Source organism: Aethalodelphis obliquidens, unplaced genomic scaffold, assembly GCF_003676395.1.
Source record: "Aethalodelphis obliquidens isolate GAN/ISIS:26980383/991018 unplaced genomic scaffold, ASM367639v1 scaffold16, whole genome shotgun sequence".
NCBI classification, from domain to species: domain Eukaryota; kingdom Metazoa; phylum Chordata; class Mammalia; order Artiodactyla; family Delphinidae; genus Aethalodelphis; species Aethalodelphis obliquidens.
In genome coordinates, this window is record NW_020837960.1 from 28,487,340 (window position 1) to 28,505,032 (window position 17,693).

General features: G+C 37.9%; 1 long non-coding RNA gene across 1 annotated transcript in view; it reads left to right on the forward strand.

Annotated features, from left to right (window-relative positions):
* Positions 1 to 17,693, forward strand: part of LOC113625734 (uncharacterized) — a 43,287-nt gene that overhangs the window by 405 nt on the left and 25,189 nt on the right. The window contains exons 2-4 of the long non-coding RNA XR_003434829.1: positions 47 to 1,129; positions 13,531 to 13,613; positions 14,395 to 14,405. This is a non-coding gene — a long non-coding RNA (uncharacterized LOC113625734). The remainder of the gene's footprint in view (positions 1 to 46; positions 1,130 to 13,530; positions 13,614 to 14,394; positions 14,406 to 17,693) is intronic.

Consider the following 17,693-nt stretch of genomic DNA (forward strand, 5'->3'; position numbering starts at 1 on the left):
AAGGGCCCTTGGATGGTGTGCTGAGGTTTGGGGCTTTTTCTTACAGGGAACAGGGGATGATGGAGGCCTTGTCATAAACACTTGACATTAAAAAAAAAAATTATTGTGGTGGCAGCAATGAGGGATATATGCAATCAGGAGAAACCAGACACCAGAATACCACCTAGAGCATTGCAGTAGTTCAAGGCAGAGACGATAAAGGTATAAATGAAGGTGGCACAGCATCTTGGAAAGACTTTGAGAAGCAGCAAAAAGGAGGGATGACCCTGAGAAACATAGACTGCAAGGGGCAGCCAGAGGGAGGGGAGCCTGCCACGGAGACAAAACAGAAATGGTCAGAGAGGCAGAAGGAAAAGCAAACTGCTGTCTTAGAATCCAAAGGGGAAGAAAGTGCTGAGGGGTTGAAAGCAGTTCCAAAGAGAGGTTAGAAAGTGGTTTTAAAATAGCTTAAAAAAATCATGAAGTCTTAAAAATGGGCCTTTGGTGACCAATGTGAAGGCAAGAGCAAGGAGAAAGATCACCTCGTTTTGAGCAGCTCACACATCGCTATAGCATCAGTTAATACGAGACAGTGTTGAGTGTGCTAAAGTAATGTGAAGAATTAGATTAGATTGGATTCTAGAATGGTTTGATATCATTGCTTAAGCTTTGTGTATGTTATATAGTTTGGAGGATACAATAATAATAGTTAACATCTGTTATGTGTCAGGCCCTGTTCTTAGTTCTTTACGTATGTCATTTCAGTTAATCCTCAATTACTGTATGATGTAGGTCCTACTATACCCACATTTTAAATAAGAAGCCTTGTTATGTGCCTTGTATGAGAACAAGTACCCCATTTTACTTTACTTTTTGTTGTCTTTCTTGACTTTACTCTTAGGCCTCTCTGGCAGAAATACTTGTGGAAAGTGTGTTGTTGATTGTAGAAAAAACTCCCATCTAGACTGCAGGCCAGTGATGAACCATGGTTGAGAAGCATGCGAATGAGTCCAGCCAAACGAGCTGAGCTGGTTATTAGGAGATGTAAAAGCGTGCCGAGTTGAAAAATCCCCATGACTTTGGTTGAATCCTCTTCCCTCCAAAAGAAGAGAAAGGGTGGAGCAGAGCAGGTGCTGCACTTCGAGAAGAGGTAGTTGAGTGATAATGTTAAGAATCAGCAGTAACTGTCGGCAGCAAGAGGTCGCGTCGACATTTTCTTGCCCCGTGAGTCAGCGAAAGTGGGAGAAAGAGCAGATACCACTGGACAAGCGTTTGAGGAAAGTGGCATCATTTTTGAGAAAGCTAGGTTTTAGCCAGGGCTGAGACGTGCAAAGATCTTGTAGCAAAGTAAAAAATACCGGGAAGTTTGGTTGCATGTTCCAGGGGACACAGTGGCAGGGGTTTGTGAAGGGAAGACGAGTGAGTTCAGGGGGTTCGGGGCCCGAGCAGGTAACAGTAGCAGAGGAGTACATGGGGCAGAGAAGTTAATTCTCTCCTTTTTGCCCTCATGCAACCTATGTGCCCTTTACCATAACCTCTAGCACTCAGTTGTGTTGATCCGTGGCCACATCTATCTGTTTCTCTCCCACAAGCTCCTACAGTCAGGGGCGATGTCTTACACATTATCGTATCTGTACCTTGCACATAGAAAGCACTCAATAAATGTTTATTCAATGAAAAGTGGGGGAGAAATGGATGAATGGATACTTGTGCCTAATAGGTGAGACTGACTAATATGGTTGGGAAATAGGCTGGAAGTAGATATGGGTGATCCAAGATAACTTATTTGGAGAAGTTTCCAGAAGCACCTTCCTGGGCCTGGAGCCCAACCTGAAAGCTCAGGACTGTAAGCCAAGGCCCTAAATCCTTGTCTGGTTACAGTTATGCCCTTTCCCCCAGGGCTAGACTCAACAAAAACTGGCATCCCACCGCAAAGTCTACAGTTCTGACAACCTCTAACATCAGGAGTGTGTGTGTGTGTGATGTGCCCAGCCTTCCTCTCCCCCGCCAGCTACCAATTCTGGCCAGGCCCACTTGGCCTCTCTCCCTCCCAGCCTCTGTGGCCACTTCTTCTCAGCCAGATGGATTCTGTAGAGCTTTGAAATCAGAATGGGGGGATTTGGAGAGGGGCTGGCGGCAAGGGTCGGTGGTGATGGTTTTCCCTCCGCGTTCAGGGTAGAAGAATGAGGGCCCCATTGTCTGAGAGATATGGGAGGGAAAGTAATTCAGTTGGTGTGGAACGTTTGTAAGACATATTCTCTTCAAGTTACCTAAAACTTAGAATGTTGTATTAAGTGTAAATTTCAGAAATTGCTCCCCTACAAGGTTTGGCAATAGAGTACAAATCTCGACTAGGAAGCAAGTTACTGTGTTTCAGAGGACCTGAAAAGAATCTACAAATTATAAAGAGTACATCCAGATCCTCTTTAAACTATCTGAATTCTTACAGTGTTGGGAAAGGTTCAATATGCTTCATTTAAGATAAATCCTATTTACACATTTTTCTTTGCAAGTCCCTTTATAAGTGTTAAGAGATGGAGGAATACATTACATCGAGTTTATTTGACAGACGCTTCTCTTTAACCCTAGGAGATGTTTCATATTTCTTCTGAAGTACTTTGCTGACTATGATTTCAGTTGGAGCTGCTTTTAAAAGAGTGTCCTCTGATTATGAAAAGCTGGGTTTGGGTAGTACTTACTAAAGTTGACTCTTGAATCCAGGAGTTTTGTTTTACATCTGCGTTGCATCAGACACAGCTGAGGTTAGCGTTCCATTTTTCCATGCTTTCATAGCCCTGTTTCAGGTCTGTGTTTTTAGGAAGCGGTTTGTATTTTCAGCATAGAGGGTCTTTATTCATTTGCCTGTGGAGCATGCATCTTGTAGATTATATGCAATGAATTTTAAATTCTAGACCTGTTTCTTTCACCCTTCATTTGCCAGCCCACATGTAGGAGCATAGAATCATTTTAATATTAACTAAAAATTTAATTCAGAAGGCATATCTGCCAGAAACATTGTACAGTGCCTTACAAAGCCTAGTATATTATAGCCATATGCTTGTTGTTTTCTACTTGGACGCTGTTTTCGAATACTAGTGTCAGTGTTCCCCTCCACTGGCATGAATAATTGAGAGGGGAAGTTTTTGTATTTTTGAAAATTCAGAAATGTATTCCTTGAAGACAAAGACTTGAGAGAAAATTTGTCTATATTCAAAGCACACTAGAAGGTTATCTCAGAAGCAATTTACATTAATCTTATTTGGAATCAGAAAGCTGAAAAAGACAGCCTAAGTCACTCTGATTGTGTGATTGGTTTATTTCACTGTTTTTCTTTCTAGAAGCAATGCATGCTCACTGCAGAAAATTAGAAAACAACAAAAGGCAAAAAGAAGGGAATGGAGAGCAGAGATAACCACTGTGAGTGTACCAGATCTGAGACATTCTTTTATATGACAGAATATATCTATTTATCATTTTGAAGAAAATTGAGTGACTCCATTTTCTAAGTGAGCTGGGAAGTTTTCTCTTGGCTTTTTTCATGACCATGTTATTACTTAGTAAAATATGTCATTCTGAAGCCTTAGAAAACACCCTTCCTTTACTTCTTCAAGAGTGGTGAATTACACGTAGGCTATTTACTCAACATTTTTCATCCTGTCAGCATGGTTGGATGCCAAATGGCTGTTCTGATTTTTGAAGGTATGTTTTTTTGGTACTTGGCCAGGGAAATCATGACTCTTAAAATGCTCCACAGCCCTAACCATACAATTGTATTTATGGATAGATATTATGTTCCACGTTTTGTTGTTTTCTCACTGTTTTAGTGTCTGGGATGGATGCCAAAGGCCATTCAGCCTCACTCCATTTATTAAATTAGAGTGTACAACTAAGTTTACACAATGGAGTTTAGATGGGAAAAAAAAGACCTTGTTTATCATTCTACTTAGGTATCTTTACATCAGCGAGAAAGGAAAGTATTCCTTCTAAAATATCTCAGTGAAATCTCCTGAGAAATAGGGTATCATAGTTAACGGAAGTAATTACCCGACACCTGAGCCACAAGAACTCCTTGCTTTATTCCAAAACATCTTCTCTACTGCTGCCAAGGATGCTTTGTCCCCTAAAATTCAAATCTGTGGCTTCCCTCCCTAAAGCCCTTCACTTGCTCCTGGTTCCTGCCCTTCAGGATTAATTCCAGACTCTGTCCAATGGCAAACAGGCCTTCAGTGATCTGACTGCCAACCTTATTCTTTTTTTTTTTTTTTTTTTTTTTTTTTTTTTTTTTATGGAGTTGTGTTTTTTTTTTTTTTTTGGCGGTACGCAGGCCTCTCACTGTTGTGGCTTCTCCCGCTGCGGAGCACAGGCTCCGGATGCACAGGCCCAGCAGCCATGGCTCACGGGCCCAGCCGCTCCGCGGCATGTGGGATCTTCCCAGACCGGGGCACGAACCCGTGTTCACCTGCATCGGCAGGCGGACTCTCAACCACTGAGCCACCAGGGAAGCCCCCAACCTTATTCTTAAATCCTTTACGCTAGTCATATTAAATTACTTGCAATTCTCTGAAAATGTCACTGCTTTCATGCCCCTGCACTTTTATTCCTGTTTTCCCCTCTTTCTGGAATGCTCTATTGCACTGTCTCAGCTCAGCATCACTTCCTCTGTGACATTTTGCCTGACGTGCTCTGCCCCAGCGCCCTCCCCCTTCCTGGGAGAGGGGACTCTTTGTGCCCCATCACATATACATACTTGTTTCACTGCATCTGTAACACATTGTTGCACTTGTTTGCACATGTGCCTCTCCTTGTCTTTTTCAAAGCTTTTTAGCCTGCAAACCCCATTCACCATCTTTTGGGAGCTGATACATCCTTTTGAAGTTTTCATCTTTCTTTAGGAACATTGTAATAGCCTTTCAGCTTGCCTGCCCCCCTCCATGCTCACCTGCTCCCTGATTTCGCTCTCCATGCCATCTCCAGAGTACTGTAAGCTCAGTAAATGATGGCTGGTGTTTCAAAGGTCTGATGGGGACTGGGTGGAATTAGCCTCAGGGCACGATTAACATGGGTCTAATTTATTTCCTATATCAAGGTTGCCTTGACCGTAGCACCGCCAGGGGCTGTGAGAAACTAGGCGGGGAGTCAGGTACAGACAGCCGGAACTTGCATGGGTTGGGCGTTCAGGGGTGTGTTGCTGGGGCTTCCTTGGGGTCCTGGCTCAGAGTGGTAATGAAGTCAAAAGACACTGTCCAGTGGCCACAAGTCGTAGCAGAATTCTTTGTTTGGAGCTGAGAGAGACATACAGTGTGGGAAATACAAAGAGCAACAGGAATCAGTCTTTTCAAAATATATCCCCTGAGAATCTGAAATTGCAAAATGCTGTGGTTTGTGTGTGATTACTTGGAATACAAAGTAATTCCTTTGCCACTGTATTTGTTAAAGGGTTGTTTTGAGACATTTTCTAAAAGAAAACAGTGATTCAGAATGTATAAATTCGTATTTCTGCCAACAAAATTGATCTGATGGGTTAGAAGTGATGGCGCATTGTCACTTGAGTTTGTATCTTCCTGATTACTAGTAAGATTAAGCAACTTTTCATGTTTGTTTATCATTTAGATTTGCTTTTCTGGAAATGCTTGTTCACACAGTCTTTGCTCATTTTTCTACCGAGTTTTTCTTCTTCCTATAAATTTGTAGGTGCTTGTTATATACTATAGATATTAACCTTTGTCTTATGCATTAGAAATATTTCCCACAATCTGTTGTAATATTTTTCTTTTGTTTATGGTATCTTTGACCTAAACATTTTAAATAAATGTCTCTTTTCCTTTACAACTCTCTGGCTTACTGTGTCAGTTGAAAATGTTTCCCTGACTCCTAGTGTATAGTTATTCTCAAATTTTATTCTACAATAGTTTTTCACATTTTGCTTTTAATTCATATGGAATTTATTTTTGAATATGGATTAAGGTAGGAGTCTGATTTTATTTTCCTTTAGAGGCTATGTTAAAATCTTGCTTGTACTAAGATACATTTTGAGACTCTCCATTCTAATGATCTAATTATTTTTCCAAATAACCAAATTAGGTAACATTCATTGGGCATATCTGTGCCAAATACTGTCCTAAGCACTTTACATATTTCAGCTCATTTAATCCTGGCAGTAACATTGTAGGTCAATTTTATTATTCCACATGAACTTTAAAATGCTTTCATCAAATAAAAAGAAACCCATCGGGATTATGATTAGAATTACATTAGATTTATACAGTAATTTTGGGGAAATTAACATGTTTTGTATCCTTCAATAACATTTTGTAAATTTTATCATATGTCTTAAACCTGTCTTGTCAAATTTAGCCTTAAGTATTCTGTACTTTGATCACTGTTAGAAATGGAATATATGTTTTTTTCATTTTCACTTCTCTCTGGCTATTCCTATAAGCATTCTTACTGATGCAGTAAGAATAGTGTGTCTGTTATGCAGCTTAGGGTCAATTATGCCGCCGTGGCAAGCTGAACTCTTGGTAGTATAGAACAACAAATAATTTTCTGCTCACGCTACGTGCCCACCACAAGCTGGCAGCATCTCCTTCACATCATCTTCACCCTGGGACCCAGGCTAATGGAGTAACTGCTGTCAGGCACATTGCAGCCTTGGCGTAGAGAGAAAGGAATCAAGGTACAGCGTCTTCTGGCTCATAAAGCTTCTACAAAGAAGTGCCCCATGTCACACCCCTCCCCCCCCCTTACGTTCTTAAGCCAGAGCAAAGCACAAGCCCGTATCTGACACTGAAGTGTCAAGGATGCATAATCCTCCCACGGGGAAGGGCCCTTCAAGTCACAATACCAAGCCTGACGTCAGTGGGATGGAGATAAGTAATATTCCAACATGAAGGGCAGCAAATGTTTTGATCAGTAATACAATCTATCACAGTGTTTTGTTTTTACATTGGCAAGATTGAGAAATCCTAGAAAATGAAACTTAGGTAATAGATATCACTGTTCAACAATATCCAGTCCCTGTCTCCTTCCAAGTTTGTAAGATTATACTTTCTTGTCTCTTAAAATTATACACAGCCATCTGACTAATCCTGGCCAGTGAAAATATGAGTGGAACTGATGTGTTTCACTTTGCATGGAAGCACTGAGGAGTTGGAGCATGATTCCCCACGTTATCTTCCCTGCCATATTGGTTGTGGAAGTATGTGTTGATGCGGAAGTACCAAAAGACCAATGTAGCTAGAATGCTGGGCCATCGTATAGAAGACAGTTGCCTTGCATGTCACCCAGGTGAAGAGCTTATGATTTTAAGTTCTGAGATTTAAGGGATTTTATTTGTTTTTTGGTTTGTTTGTTTTACTGCAACATAGCCTAGCCTATCCTGACTAATACAACATACCTATTTTACATATTTTAACAAAAAACGTGTGTGTGTGTGTGTGTGTGTGTGTATTCATTGATCCATATTGTTATGTAGGACAAAGTTCTTTAAGGATTGGTCCAGTGATTTGGATGCCATAATATGGCATAAACCACATTCATAATGCATCCTGTACAGTTTCCAGTTTGGATTTCTCTACCGTGGATCAAGAACTTTAAAATACTTGTAGAAAAATAGAAATACAGAATCTTACAACTTCCCCTTAATCTTTTATAATTGTCACACCCAAACCAACAGCATTTTTTGTAACTTTGTTTAATCTTTCTAAAGCAGACAACTTAGTTTTCATAAAAACAATTCATTCTTTTCACATTATTTATTGGATTCAGTAATATTTCTTTAAATTACTTATTTATAATAATAGTACAACAGTCGTAAAAATGTTTAGGAGCAAGCACAACTGGATATTAGTAAGTGTACAGTCAACTGGTGAAAGTGGAATAAATGGTTATTTCACAAGGTGAGAACATTTATCTTGCTGTAGCTAATAATCTGTAGGTTTTACAGATGAAACTGAGAGCCTCATAAGTCCCAAGGGTCATTTAAAGAGAAGTGAATTAAGAGAGCTTCTGTACTCTTTGTAGTATATTTCTATGCATGCAGGTACTAATTTGTATATGTATGTGTCTCTGTTTTATTTATCCTGTGTCCAGCCACATTACTGAATTATCTTATTAATTCTAGTATGCTTTTTTTCTTTGTTTGTTTGGCCGTGCCCCGTGGCATGTGAGATCAATCACAAATCGAACCCACAACCCCTGCATTGGAGATGGGGTGGAGTCTTACCCACTGGACTGCCAGGGAAGTCCCTTTTTTTTTCTTTTTTAAAAATTTTTTGTAGGATGCTCTTTTTAAAAAAACTTTTTAATAATTTTATTTTTTTATACAGCAGATATCTTAACTATTTTATACATATTGGTGTGTACATGTCAATCCCAATCTCCCAATGCATCCCACCACCCCCACCCCACCACCCACCGCCTTCCCCTCTTGGTGTCCATATGTTTGTTCTCTACATCTGTGTCTCTATTTCTGCCTTGCAAACCGGTTCAACTGTACCATTTTTCTAGATTCCACATATATGCGTTAATATATGATATTTGTTTTTCTCTTTCTGACTTACTTCACTCTGTATGACAGTCTCTAGGTCCATCCATGTCTCTGCAAATGACCCAATTTCGTTCCTTTTTATGGCTGAGTAATATTCCATTGTATATATGTACCACATCTTCTTTATCCATTCATCTGTTGATGGGCATTTAGGTTGTTTCCATGACCTGGCTACTGTAAATAGTGCTGCAATGAACATTGGGGTGCATGTGTCTTCTTGAATTATGGTTTTCTCTGGGTGTATGCCCAGTAGTGGGATTGCTGGGTCATATGGTAATTCTATTTTTAGTTTTTTAAGGAACCTCCATGCTGTTCTCCATAGTAGCTGTATCAATTCACATTCCCACCAACAGTGCAAGAAGGCTCCCTTTTCTCCACACCCTCTCCAGCATTTGTTGTTTGTAGATTTTCTGACGATACCCATTCTAATGTAGTATGCTCTTTTTAAAAGCATTATCTTGCAGTCTCTAAATAGGTTATCAGCAAAAGATAATTTAATCTCTTTTTCAAATTTATGTTGTTTCCTTTCCTTACTGCACTTGTTACAACCTCCAAAACGAGTAAATAATGGTGTAAATAATGGTGATAGTGCGTATTATGATTCAGGTCCGTCTAACTGAATTTTGGTCAAAAGAATGTGGGTGGAAAAGATTTACCACACTTCCCATCTTACCTCAGCCTGCCATGTGGTTCTCCACTCTGTCTTCCCTTCTCTGCCATTCAGATGCAAAGGACTTGGTGGAGAATTCTGAGGTCCTCGAAGATGGCAGAGCCACTGATGGAAATATCCTGGGTCTCTGAATAACTGTCTGTAGGAGAGCTGCATTGCTGACCCACACTGGATTATGATGTGATGAGAAATAATTTATTATGTGAAGCCACTGAGGTTTGGGGCACTTTGTAAGATAAGCTAGCCTATGCTAGTAGTACATCTTCTAATAAGATTTTAGGTAGAGTTTATATTTGGAATGACTGCTCACCTTTTTCAGATGGCTTTTAATCATCTATTTATATAAGCATTTTCTCCATTAATTTGCTGGTACAATGAATTATGTTGACAGATTTCTTAATATTGAACCAGCCCTGTATCCCTGGAATAACCCTACTTGGTTGTAATACATTTTTCTTTTGTTATTCCAAAATACTCTATTTCCTAAGATTTTATTCAGAATTTTTGCACTAGTAATCTTAAGTGAGGTCATTCTATATTTTCTTTCATTGTACTGTTTTTTAAAAAATCAGATTAAGATTTTGCTGGCTTTATGCAGTCAAATGTGTAGCTTTCAGGTCTTTTTCTATGGTTTAGAATAATTTTTAAAACTTTGAACTATCTGGTCCTGATGTATGAAAAAGAAGTTTTAAATTATCCCCTTATATTTATAGTTGCACTCAATTTCTCTGTAACTTAAATGTATTATTTTGTTTTGCCTGTTTTTAACCCTTGTAATAACAAAATCATAAGGTATATTCATCATTCATCCGAGACTTCCAGTTTTTACTCAGCATTGTTTTTGGAATACATCCATGTTGATATACAGTTGATTCATTTTTATTATTGTATAATATTTCATTGTATAAACACACCATTTTAAAAACTCTGTTCTACTGGTTCATTGGATTATTTCCACTATTATTTCCACTTTTTGCTAATATAAATAGTGGTAATATAATTTTTTTGTACAAGTCTGTTGGTGCAAGAGTTTCTCTACCAGGAGCTGAATTGCTACATTGTAGACTTACAGCTACTAGATAATACCAAAATGTTAACCAAACTGGTTGACGTAATTTACATTCCAGCTAATAAACTTTCTGTTTCTCCACATTCTTGCCAGGAGTTGGTCTTAATCAACTTTTGCATTTTTCTCAGTCTGTTGGGTACAAAATTATATCTCATTGTGGTTATAATTTTCATTTTCATATCTACTTTTGAAATTGAGTGTATTTTCACATTATTGGCCAGTTCATGTTTTCTTTCCTATGAAATGCCTGTTCACATCTTCTGTTCATTTGTCTATTAGTTTGTCTTTTTTTATTGATCTGTAGGTCAGCTGTAGGTTTTTGATAAACATTCTTAAATATAATTAAACTTATCAATATTTTCCTTCAGAAATTTTCAGAGTTACCTTTCACATTTTTTTTACATGTCCCTAATGTAACTGTAATTGTATACACATACAGAAATATACATAACACATATTGGATGAGATAAGGATCTAATTTCTTTTATTTTCCCCTTATGTATTATCCCAGCTCTTTTCATATTGAGAAATCCATCATTTTCTCCACTCATCTGCAATGCTAGCTTTGCCAAATATCTGTTTCTGGGTTTCTGGGTTCTCTTTTCTGTTCTATTTGTTAGTTTGTCTACCTCTGCAAGTTCTGTATTGTCTTAATAACTATAGCTTTTTTTAAAATTAATTAATTAATTTTATTTATTTATTTATTTTTGGCTGCGTTGGGTCTTCGTTGCTGCACACAGGCTTTCTCTAGTTGCGGTGAGTGGGGGCTACTCTTTGTTGCGGTGCGCGGGCTTCTCATTGTGGTGGCTTCTCTTGTTGCGGAGCACGGGCCCTAGGCGTGCGGGCTTCAGTAGGTGTGGTGCCCAGGCTCAGTAGTTGTGGCTCTTGGGCTCTAGAGCGCAGGCTCAATAGTTGTGGCGCATGGGCTCAGTTGCTCCACGGCATGTGGGATCTTCCTGGACCAGGGATCGAACCCATGTCCCCTGCATTGGCAGGCGGATTCCTAACCGCTGCACCACTAGGGAAGTCCCAACGATAGCTTTATGATATGTCTTGATCTATGATAGGACAAGACTTTCTACTTCCTTCTTTAGAAGTAACTTGTCTATCTTTGGCACTTTGCTCTTTCATTTAAAGTTGAGTTAGTTAAAGAGGTTATTTGGATTTTTATTGAATCTTTAGAGTTTGGGGAAGATTGACAACTTTAATGGAAAAGATGGAACTTCTCCATTCATACAGTATATTCTTCATTTACTTAGGTGTTTTTACATATATTTCCATAAGATTTTATAGCATTCAACATGAAGTTTCTTAAATATTTGTGTTGGATTTATTCCTAGATATCTTATTTTTTGTGCTATTGTAAATGGTATCCTTTTAAAGTTAAAATTTGCAGCTATTTTGCTGGTATATAGAAATGCAAAGAAATGCAATTAACTTTTGCCTTTGACCCTATATCTAGCAACCTTGATAAATTTTCTTATTTCTTATAAGAAATAAGATTCTTTGAGTTTTCTACATAGGCAGTCATTTAACTTGTAAATAATGCTAATTTGGTTTCTTCCTTTCCAGTCCTTATACCCCTTTGTTATTTTTCTTGATGCTCTGCAGTGACTAGAACTCCAGCACAAAGTTGTCAGGAATGGTAATAGCTTATCTCCTTGTCTTAGTCCTTATTTTTAAAGGAAATGCTTTTAACGTTTTTACTGTGGAGTATTATATTTGCTGGAGATGTTTTTGCAGATATCCTTTGTTAGGTAGGCTAAGGATGTTCTATTCCTTTTTAGCTATGAGTTTTCCATTTGTTTCTATTATAAATGCCTTGTAAAATTTTTTTGAATGCTTTTTTTAACCTCTTTTGAAATGACCTTGTTGTTCTCCTCTTTTAATCTGTTAATATGGTAAATTACATTAATAAATTCTCTAATGGTGCAACAATTTTCCATCCTCGAAATAAACCCAACTGATCATTATTTTCTTATATATATAGTTGCTAATGTTTTGTTTAAGATTTTTGCATCCATGATCAAGAATGAAGTTGGACTGTAACTTTTTTCTTGTCTGTTTTTGTATAATGTTATACTAGACTCATAAAATTAGTTAGGAGATGTTCCTCCTTTTATATTCTCTGAAAGAGTTTAAGATTGGAATTATCCATTCCTCGAATCTTGGTACGTCTGCCTATAAAACTGCCTGGCCCTGGTGTGGGAAAAATTTTCTCTGCGGGACAAATTTTAACTACTGATAAAATTTTATGAATGATTATAGGCTAGGTGGTAATCAAATTACTTAACCAATTAGGATGGTTGCACTAATCAATCAGAAATGACCCTGGCCCTAAGCAAACTGTATGATCATACAGTTGCATATAAGCTAAGTATCAGCCCTTATATTTTAAATTTCAGATTTAAAATTTCTTCTTAAGTCAGTTTTGTAAATTTATGTTACCAGGAATTTCTCCATTTTACTTAAGTTTTAAGATTTATTGCTAAATTGCTTGTAATGTTTCATCTGGGTAATTTCTGTTATATTTTTGACTTCCTTTTCCATTCTTAAAATTTTACCTGCTTTTTCTCTTTCTTCATTAATTTGCTAAAGGTTTGTCAGTTTTATTAAAATTTTGTCAATGAGCCAACATTTTGCTTTGTTGATCCTTTCTATTGAATGTGTTTTCTGTTTTGTTAATTTTTGCTCTTATTTTTAATTATTTCCTTTATTCAATTCTATTTAGATTTGGGGGTTTCTTTTTGTAATTTCAACTTTTTTATTAATGTAAGTATTATAAAGCTATTCACCTCCTCCATCTACCACTTGAGCTGTATCTCACAAGCTTTCCTATATAATCATTATTGTCGGTTCTAAGTATTTTCTAATTTCCCTTTGCTTTTTCTTTTGTCCCATGAACAATTTAGATTTGTGCTTTTAAATTTCCAAGTGTTTTTGTTTTTGTTATTAATTGTGTAATGGTCAGAGACCGTGGTCTATGAGATAGTGATTCTTTGACATTCGTTGAGATTTTCTCTGTGTGCTAGTATATTGTCAGTTTTTATAATTGTTCCTGTGAACGGAAGTGTATTCTCTAGTTACTGGGTACAGGCATCTGCATATGTTCATTAGACCTGGTTTGTTTCTCGTGATGGTCAAATCATTCATATTCTTACTGATATTTTTATCTTGTCAACTTCTGACAAAGACTTGTTAAATTCTACCTCAGTAATGGTGTATTTGTCCGTTTCTTTTTCTTGTTTTGTCATTTTTTGCTAGATATTTTTTGAAGCTATGCTATTAGAAGTATGCAAGTGTAGAATTGTTTCCATCTCCCTAATGAATTGGACCTTCCTCAATAGGTAATGAACCTCTATCTCTAGTATTGCTTTTTACCTTAAGGTATTTTTTACTTATCCGATAATATATTCACACAAGTTTTCTTTTGGTCAGTATTTATTAAATGTCTTTCTATCTTTTTACTTTCAACTCGTTTATGAACTTATTTGTTTTATGTCTCTCTCATAAACAACATGTAGCAAGATCTTGCTTTTTATCCAATCTGATAAAAAATTTGGTCCACTTACCCTTATTCTTATTTTAATATATTTGGATTCCATTTCTAACATATTTTATGAATTCTGTTCTACTTTTTCTATATTCTTTTTTTATCTCCTTGAATTCTTTTTTGGATTAAGTTTCATGTTTTATTTTTGTCTTACCTGTTTTCTCTTAATCTGTTTTTTCCCTTTATTTATTTAGCACTTATACCTTTGGTTTTTTTATATTTTACAGGATGTCCTAGACTTTTTAATATACATATGTGTATGTGTAATTAAGTAAAGTGTATGACTAATCAAATGTGTAATTTAATGTCTTAAGTTAGTGTTTTACCCTCTTGAGCAAAGTACAGATGTTTGAATGCCTTATTTCTATTATCTCCTTCCTACTTATATGCCATTTTTTACTAGCATTTTGATTCTATATTATTTCTTAACCCCATAATTAAGTTATTATTACTGTTATTTAACACAGCCAGTGATTGTTTAGATTTACCCATGTATTCATCATTTTCTTTGCTATTTTGGATCTCTGACCTTCTTTCTGGGATGAGTTTTCTTCATCCTGACATACATCCTATAGAAATTTCTCTGGTGAGTGATAGTAAATTCTCATTTTGTAGTTTGTAAAAAAAGGTTTTTATTTTGCCTTCATTCTTTTTTTTTTTAATAAATTTATTTATTTATTTATGGCTGCATTGGGTCTTTTTTTTTTTTAGTTTATTTTTGGCTGCGTTGGGTCTGTTGCTGCATGCGGGCTTTCTCTAGTTGTGTCGAGCGGGGGCTGCTCTACGTTGCAGTGCGCAGGCTTCTCATTGCAGTGTCTTCTCTTGTTGCGGAGCACGGGCTATAGGCGCACGGGCTTCAGTAGTTGTGGCTCACGGGCTCTGGAGTGCAGGCTCAGTAGCTGTGGCACACGGGCTTGGGCTTAGTTGCTCTGCGGCATGTGGGATCTTCCCGGACCAGGGCTCGAACCCGTGTCCCCTGCACTGGCAGGCGGATCTTAACCACTGCGCCACCAGGGAAGCCCTGCCCTCATTCTTGAAAGATAGTTTTGCTGGGTATAGAAAGTTAGGTTGTCGGTTATTGTCACTCTGCATTTTGAAGATATTATTTCACTACTTTCTGGAATCCATATTGCTTTTGATAAGTATGCCCAAAGTCTGTTATTCCCCTGTGAATAGTCTGTATTTCTCTCTCTAACTGCTTTTAAGATTTTCCCTTTGTCTGCATTTGACCACAATGTGTCTTGGTGTGAAAGCCTTTTTATATATCCTGCCTGAAATTTGTTAGGCATATTTCTATGCTAAAACAGGGGAGACACTCAAAAAAAGTCACATTTACCCTTGCCTATCCTTCTGCCCACTGCCACCACCTCCTTTGAACACAGTTATGAGATCTGGAGCTATGAGAATCATCTTCAAATTATGAGGTTACAAACACAAGAATGGAGAAATTGAAGAGAAAGGATCCATGTCCTTGATAACCTCACTGAGCACTGAATTGCCTATCTCTAGGCTTCATGCTATAGTAGGAAAATAATTGCCTTTTTACTTAATGTATACTCTTTAGTCAGGTATTCTGTTACATTCAAAATTAATCTTAAAACATGATCCTTTATTTCTCCTGTGAAGTGCAACAAACATTGTAACAGAGTAAGTGCTCAGTAACATTTTTCAAATGACGACTGATCACTTTGGATCATGTACGTGGAGAAATCTGTGTTTTGTCTTTGAAAATTTCTGAAAATATTGATAAATTTGATTATATTTAAGAATTTTTCATCAAAAACCTATAGCTGACCTACAGATCAATTAAAAAAAAAGGACAAACTAATATCAAATAACCTGCTAAAGTACCAGTCAGTGTTTCTTCTACTACACCATAGCTTGTCAGACCTAGCTGGAGTTTTAGGAACCAGAAATGCAGTCAAAGACGTGTGAAATACATGACTCCTATTTCATCAGGTTTGGTCTGTACTCATTGAGACAAACCTTTCATTCTTAGGGAGGAAGAGGCAAAACAGATGAAAATCCAGATTAATCAGAAGATCTGGCTTGAGGGAGTTGCAGGTGTAAGTGGGGATGAGGAGGAAGGAGCGAGTGAGATAGAGGATGAAAGAGAGATCAAAACATCTGGTCCCCTTTACTCTTCTTCTCTCTCCCAATCAGCTCAGCTGTCTTTTAGAAAGTAGACATGTCTTTTGAGAAGGAGCAATCTGCAAGTGAGCTGGAAGCAGAGATGCCATCGATTGACCTGTGGGAAGCTCTCCTGTTCATCCAGTGCTAACTGCATTCTGGGAATACCGACCGCATTATTCAGGCGTGGTTTCCTGAGACAGAACGTGATTGTGTACTGTAGTAGGACACGTAGTGCCCGCGCTCCAGGGAAGCTCTGAAAGCATGTATTAACCTCCTTTCCCCATCACGCAGGCATACTCTCCCAGAATCTAAAGAGCTGGGCTACTTTACTGCAAAAATTCAAATATACTTGAAAAGCTTGTTTCTCTAGTTGAACACTGCCAGGTTTTCACCTCATTCAGTGTAGGGAATCCCACTTCAGGTTCTACACAGAAAGAGAAGTTCCGATGGTCATGGCAGTCACCATAGACTCAGTCATGTTTCTGTAATGAAGATATGAAGCTGCAGTCTGGCTTGGGGTTTGAGAGCTGCTCCTATAGTTGACAAGATTCCCTCCCGGATTCTCCAGGCCCACCCACCTCATGATCCCTGATCGACAGAGCCCAGGCTTCTTAATGGGTCAGAGTGTCATACACATCTTTAAACAATCAAAATGGTCACATCTTAAAATAGAAGAAACAGCAGCCCAGCCGAACCCTCCCCAAGCAACCATTTCTGTCCTGAGGAGGGTTGCAGCTTGACCTGCTGGGGAAGAGAAGGGCTACCAGTGGGGTATTTGGATTTCCTTCTATTTCCACTATGTCCTAGTCATTAAAATGGGGGATCTCCGCAGAGTTAAAGGTTATTTTACACAGGAAGCAGATTCAGTATTAGTACAACAAATGCCTTCCTTTCTCCAGCCATGGAAGAACTCCACTCAGAGGGAGTCGTGATAAATCAGGGCATCAGCCCTTTCCGCTTGGATACCAATAAGTCTTGCACTTCAAAATTGCTGACCTAAAAAGGATACTTGAGAACGAGCATGTCTTTTTTTTTTTCTTTTAAAGAAAGCAACACCAGAAGCAGTCTCACTTCCTTGTTCACTTAGATGCATGCAAAAAAGAAAAGTGAGTCACTCTGAGTTTCTAACTTTAGTATATAGAAACAAAGCACTGAATCATAAAACTTGTCAGGGAAGACCTAGATATAGTTTTATCTAGATAATGTTCATATTGACAGAGTCTGAAATTCTATTTTTGTGGTAGAGTTATGGAATTGGGGCTACAAGTGTCTACTCACCAATAATTTGCAGATCAGGATGTGACTATAAAAAGCATTCCAATAAAGATACAGCAGGGCCATCACATAGCACAGTCTACCTTCACTGAGTCAGCCATACTCAGGCCAAAGCTTTTCCGAATCCAGAATTGCAAAGGAACTATGAAATCAACTTGAGGAAAAGCATTGTAGACTTAGTCCAAATATTAAGGTTAATCATGCTGTGGATGAAAGGAAGGGTTTTAAAAAATCACTTATTCAGTCAACTGGAAACTAAATAGAAAACTATGTATGAAACATATTTAATAGATAGGATCCAAGCTCAAGTCTTTCTGCAAACCAAAAACAACTCTCTTGGAAACCTGATATAACAGAATTAGTCTACCCCAAATAATTTATCCTATTTCCTCCCTTTTAAAATAACTAGTCCCCTGCCCTGTCTTCAATACTTTTAAAACATTATCTCTCATAGATATGAACTACC